Source organism: Salmo trutta, chromosome 16 (assembly GCF_901001165.1).
Source record: "Salmo trutta chromosome 16, fSalTru1.1, whole genome shotgun sequence".
Classification (NCBI taxonomy): domain Eukaryota; kingdom Metazoa; phylum Chordata; class Actinopteri; order Salmoniformes; family Salmonidae; genus Salmo; species Salmo trutta.
The window spans coordinates 9,311,230-9,318,389 of NC_042972.1; the positions used below are offsets into that span (position 1 = coordinate 9,311,230).

The window sequence follows — 7,160 nt, forward strand, 5'->3', positions numbered from 1 at the left end:
GGCAGCGCACTACATTGCTGCCTGCCATAAGTTGAGGGACAGTGTCTGACAGACCAATCAACCTGCACATGTCCTCTACTGTATGCTTATTGTTATTGTTCAATGTATGGTTATTTTGACCCTTGGTTATTGTTGTTACTGTTGTCCCGTTGACAATTTTGATTCTTATTATTTTCATATTGTAAATATCCAAAGTAAGCTTTGGCAATATGTACATTGTTGCATCATGCCAATAAAGCAAAATGAATTGAATAGAGAGAGAGAGAGAGAGAGAGAGAGAGAGAGAGAGAGAGAGAGAGAGAGAGAGGAGAGAGAGAGAGAGAGAGAGAGAGAGAGAGAGAGAGAGAGAGAGAGAGAGAGAGAGAGAGAGAGAGAGAGAGAGAGAGAGAGAGAGAGAGAGAGAGACAACAGCGAGAGAACAACAGCGAGAGAGAGAACAACAGAAAGAGAACAACAGCGAGAGAGAGAACAACAGAAAGAGAACAGAGAGAGAGAGAGAGAACAACAGAAAGAGAACAACAGAGAGAGAGAGAGAACAACAGAAAGAGAACAACAGAGAGAGAGAGAGAGAGAGAAAGAGAACAACAGAGAGAGAGAGAGAGAACGAACAACAGAAAGAGAACAACAGAGAGAGAGAGAGAGAGAACGAACAACAGAAAGAGAACAACAGAGAGAGAGAGAGAGAGAACGACAGCTAGAGAGAGAGAACGACAGCGAGAGAGAGAACGACACAGCGAGAGAGAGAACGACAGCGAGAGAGAGAGAGAACGACAGAGAGAGAGAGAGAGAGAGAACGACAGAGAGAGAGAGAGAGAGAGAACGACAGAGAGAGAGAGAGAGAGAGAACGACAGAGAGAGAGAGAGAGAGAACGACAGAGAGAGAGAGAGAGAGAGAACGACAGAGAGAGAGAGAGAGAGAGAACGACAGAGAGAGAGAGAGAGAGAACGACAGAGAGAGAGAGAGAGAGAACGACAGAGAGAGAGAGAGAGAACGACAGAGAGAGAGAGAGAGAACGACAGAGAGAGAGAGAGAGACGACAGAGAGAGAGAGAGAGAGAGAGAGAGAGAGAGAGAGAGAGAGAGAGAGAGAGAGAGAGAACGACAGAGAGAAAGAACGAGAGAGAAAACGATAGAGAGCAAAAACGACAGAGAGCGAAAACGACAGAGAGCGAAAACGACAGAGAGAGAGAGAACGACAGAGAGAGAGAGAACGACAGAGAGAGAGAACGAGAGAGAGAGAGAACGAGAGAGAGAACGACAGAGAGAGAGAGAGAACGACAGAGAGAGAGAGAACAACAGAGGGAGAGAGAACGACAGAGGGAGAGAGAACGACAGAGGGAGAATCTCGAAATTCAGAATGTCAACAATGCCCTTGTGTTTCTCTCTCTTTCCACATTCTTCACCTTTCCTGTTTGGCGAAGGCCTCTGCGATCTTGCGGTTGCGTCCACCATAGCAGGTGATGATGAGGTCGGCGACGCCACAGCTCTCCAGGAATGTCACGGGGGAGACGGGTCCGGCGGTGCAGAATATCCGGGCGAAGGCGATCATCTCCATCAGTCCCAGTCTGATCACCGCTGCCTTGGTGTTATCACCGAAGCCCAGGACGTCACAGAACCCTGCTCCCACCGCCACTATGTTCTGAAGAGGGAAATCTGTTCATTACTCTGTGTAGATCTAGATTCCACATGTTTTACGGATAATGATCTCCCAGAAGACCACAGGAGAAGACCACAGGAGAAGACCACAGGAGAAGACCATTTGTGGAGACATTGGTCAGAATAGAGGACCTTGGAGCTTCCATTAAAAACAGAAAGCTATGGCATGCCATCCTTAGGCGCATTGTACTACCACTATTAGGAATAAAGCAAGCGGTTAGTATATCATCACTTCATAGTGACAGTGGTGTTTGATTATGAATCTCACCAGAAAGAGATCAAGGTAAAAGCATGTTATGAGGGAAAAAAGTAGACCTTGAGAGCTCCACAGATCTCAACGACATCAGCCTGGATACTTACTACTGTAACACAAAAGCATCGGCATGAGCTCTTTGAATGGAAGAGATGTACTGGGTTCTATTTTCCAAAGCAACCAAATTCACCTTGATGATACTTCATACACGTCAGATACACCGATGCTTTGCACAAACAAACAAACAAACAAACAAACAAACAAACAAACTTTACCGATTGTGGTCTTGCAGAATTTCTCCTCCGCGACTTCGTTGGCAATGTTGGTCCCCATCAGTACTGTCATGGTGATGCCCAGCTTCTCTCTGATGACATCAGAGATTAGTTTCAACGCCTTGGGATCCTCATCTACACCCTGTAACGTGCATCACCATGGATACACCTATTAATATCATCACCCTCATCTACAGCCTGTAACGTACATCACCATGGATACACCTATTAATATCATCACCCTCATCTACACCCTGTAACGTACATCACCATGGATACACCTACTAATATCATCACCCTCATCTACACCCTGTAACGTGCATCACCATGGATACACCTATTAATATCATCACCCTCATCTACACCCTGTAACGTACATCACCATGGATACACCTATTAATATCATCACCCTCATCTACACCCTGTAACGTACATCACCATGGATACACCTATTAATATCATCACCCTCATCTACACCCTGTAACGTGCATCACCATGGATACACCTATTAATATCATCACCCTCAACTACACCCTGTAACGTACATCACCATGGATACACCTATTAACATCATCACCCTCATCTACACCCTGTAACGTACATCACCATGGATACACCTATTAATATCATCACCCTCATCTACACCCTGTAACGTACATCACCATGGATACACCTATTAATATCATCACCCTCATCTACACCCTGTAACGTACATCACCATGGATACACCTATTAATATCATCACCCTCATCTACACCCTGTAACGTACATCACCATGGATACACCTATTAATATCATCACCCTCATCTACACCCTGTAACGTACATCACCATGGATACACCTATTAATATCATCACCCTCATCTACACCCTGTAACGTACATCACCATGGATACACCTATTAATATCATCACCCTCATCTACACCCTGTAACGTACATCACCATGGATACACCTATTAATATCATCACCCTCATCTACACCCTGTAACGTACATCACCATGGATACACCTATTAATATCATCACCCTCATCTACAGCCTGTAACATCAGATCACTAGGAATGTAGATCCGCCTCACTGTTCATCATCCTTTGCTACTGGGAACACCTTCTATTTACAGCAACAAGCAATAATTACAAGCAGCAGTATTCAATACTGGAAATTAAACCAGAAGTTTGCCCTTCAAAAAGGCAACTGTATGCTGCTGCATTGAGGTAGTCATTTAAACAAACAGGCCCTGAAAGCAAAACCAGTCACCTTGATAAGAGACATGCACACAGCATCCTTCTTGATGTGTTCTTTGACGGTGTCACAGATTCTGTTGATGAACTGGTGTCGAATAACGAAGATCAGGATGTCTGCTCCCTTCACAGCATCCGTCACCTCTGGAACAGCCACCTACATGGGGATGAGATTCATCGGGTGATGTGTGGCAGACTTAACGTTAAAGGTTGGTAATAATAAGTGATTACGTAATTTTTTATTTAACCTTTATTTAACTAGGCAAGTCAGTTAAGAACAAATTCTCATTTTCAATGACAGCCCACCAGGGAACAGTGGGTTAACTGCCTTGTTCAGGGGCAGAACGACAGATTTTTATCTTGTCAGCTCGGGGATTCAATCTTGCAACCTTTTGGTTACTAGTCCAACGCTCTAATAATTAGTTAATAATCAGGTAATAATCAAATATGAACAAAAAAAGGTGATATATGCATTGTGATTTTAATAGTGAGAAACTATTAACATAAATGTTAACTGCACGAGAGATCTTTTTTTTTTCCAGAGCATTTTGAAATCTTGAGTCTTACAATGTTGGGGGGGAAGCTTGTGTCCAGGCAGGTACTTGACATTCTCATGGTCTGTATTGATGATCTCTGTGAGTTTACGTCCGTTCACCGTCTCCTCAAACACCCACATGTTCACTGTCGTGTCGAATATGTCAAGTTTTCCTGTGTTGGTGCCCACAATCTTGGTAATGGCAGAGCCCCTGTAGATGTGAAACAAAAGTGTCCATTTCAAGCAATACTATTGTTTCATTGTTCTCCACATTTTTGGAGCTGAGGAGATTACTTCAATTGAATGGATGATAGACTTCACACTAGTATTAGAGCAGGGTGCAAAACCCAGTGAGGTTTTCCCACTTTGAGAGATAAACAGGCTAGAAGTGAGATGTTTGAATGTTGAATATCCCCATTGGACCCAACCAATCAGTCTTGCAATTGTATTTGGTTAATAAAGCTTGTCTCTCACTGCCACCAATCAGTTAAGCTTTCTAGGACCAAATATTATCCAATCAGTTAAGCTTTCTAGCGCCAAGTGTTATCCAATCAGTTAAGCTTTCTAGGACCAAGTGTAATCCAATCAGTTAAGCTTTTTAGGACCAAATATTATCCAATCAGTTAAGCTTTTTAGGACCAAATGTAATCCAATCAGTTAAGCTTTCTAGCACCAAATATTATCCAATCAGTTAAGCTTTTTAGGACCAAATGTAATCCAATCAGTTAAGCTTTCTAGCACCAAATATTATCCAATCAGTTAAGCTTTCTAGCACCAAATATTATCCAATCAGTTAAGCTTTTTAGGACCAAATGTAATCCAATCAGTTAAGCTTTCTAGCACCAAATATTATCCAATCAGTTAAGCTTTTTAGGACCAAATATTATGCAACAAATGCTGGGAGAGAAAATAATGGTGTAATTCATTTTTCAATTGTGGACTAGTAAATGATTATTGTGTCAATAATGAATGTTGCTCATACACTGTTTACAATGAATATACACCACACCTAATGAGTATAATGACAGTAGTAGTGATTACTCAAACAAGGCCTTATTTTATGCCAAGGAATGAGGTAAGAGTGATATTTTAAAGACCAGACAACTCAATATTGATTCAGAAACTTCCCCCCGATTGTTCTAGTAACCTACACAACACAACAACACAACCCAACAACACAATCCAACCTCAAAGAACATAAGAACATTCCTGAGGAAGTAAATCAAAGGCCCTGCAGTGTAGCAGCTCTAAGCATTTGTTGTCATAGCAGCATGGCCTGGTCTCATGGACTAGACGTAACATAGTAAAGTGAATCCAGGACACTCAAATTAGTATGATACGTTAGTTTTGGTATGGTTATATAAGACAGATGGTTACTTAAGGCAAAAGTTGGGTGTTGGTCGGGCGTATAACGTGAACTTCTAGCAACCCAAATTTGAGTGTTCAAATTGGTTCACGGACAACTTTGCAACTACTTACTACTTTTTAGCTACTTAACAACTACTTAGCATGTCAGCTAACCCTTCCTCTAACCCTTTAACCTAACCCTAACCTTAACCCATAACCCCATAGCGTAGCTAACATTAGCCACCTAGCTAACATTAGCGTTAGCCACCTAGCCAACATCAGTGATAGCCACCTAGCCAGCTAGCGAACATTAGTTACAACAAATTGGAATTCTTTAACATATCATACGTTTTGCAAATTAATTACATATTGTATGAATTCCAATTTGTAACATATTGTACGAATTGCAATTCTTAACAAATAATACGAAGAGTAATTTGTAACATATCATACGAAATAGATGACGGACATCCACACGAAACATAACATATCATACAAATTAGAAAGGGAAAGGTGAGGGAAAGGTGGATACCCAGTATGTTGTACAACTGAATGCATTCAACCGAAATGTGTCTTCCTCATTGGTGGTCCTGGATTTACGTTTACTGTGTTACGTCTACCTATGACTCCAGGTTGATTGGACACAATGCCACCACCCTTCAACTTCCATCATATAATATGGTTAACAGAGCTGATCACCACTTTGTAAATGGTGGTTTGTGTATCATGAAGGCTCATAGTGTAGTTTCATCACAGAGGTTCGGGCTCCCGAGTGGAGCAGCGGTTTAAGGCACTACATCTCAGTGCAAGAGGCGTCACTACAGTCCCTGGTTTGAATCCAGGCTGTATCACATCCGGCTGTGATTGGGAGTCCCATAGGGCGGCGCACAATTGGCCCAGCGTCGTCCAGGTTTGGCCGGGGTAGGCCGTCATTGTAAATAATCATTTGTTCTTGCCTGGTTAAATAAAAAATAAACCCTCTAGGCTAGAGTTTAGACTTTGGTATTCCCATCTCCTCATCATGGACAGAAACATATAATTAGAAACATTTTATTTAGTCATTATCTGATCTCATGCATACAGTGAAATGGAGGCAGCCTGTGTGTGTGTGTGTGTTTAAAACTATAAGGAATAGAACTGTATTCTGCAATAATCCAGCAATTCCATTAGATGCAATAAAATATTGAGATCATAAATCAAATTCTGATATTTGCCCCAGTTATGTTGCATTATTACCACCATAGGTAAGCTTAATCGAGACAATACAAGTATTATTAGTAATATTAGTCTGAACAGCAACAGTGCTCTACACAGTCATCTTCAAACAGTCATCTGTTTCTAGTCAGATCACATCGAGCTAAATAAACTCGATACACTCGTCTCACACACCTGCACTTCTGTAACCTACAACCTGATACACGATCGACTCAAAGGTTGATAGTGTAACGACCCTGGGTTTATAAGCGCGGAAATCGACTCTGCTGCACGAACATACTTTTGTGGCACAGTCGATACCACGCCGGACTTCGGGCTAGAAGGTCGAGGGTTCGAGACCTGCTCCCTGCTGTTTCATTACAATAGTATTATTACTAACTCAAAATTACAGTCCGGTAAGTGAAAGGCATTTGAAAACCGTTGACATGCAAAAACTGCTGTATCTTACAGTACAGTAGGATCATTCTGCATCATCAGCTCAGAAAGACGTAATCAAAATACATTTTAGCATAAATCAATATAAAAAGGTATTTACCAGTTGCCAGAGCCAATGATGCATACTTTCTTGGGTGCCATGATCATCCACGGTGTCTGCTGCCCCTCCTGAAGTGATTGGTGCGAAGACTCGTCTGAAGTCGAGAC

The 7,160-nt window shown here is 41.9% G+C and overlaps 1 pseudogene; it reads right to left on the reverse strand.

The window, feature by feature from the left end:
* Positions 1 to 1,265: 1,265 nt before the first annotated feature.
* Positions 1,266 to 7,160, reverse strand: LOC115150050 (glycerol-3-phosphate dehydrogenase [NAD(+)], cytoplasmic-like; annotated as a pseudogene).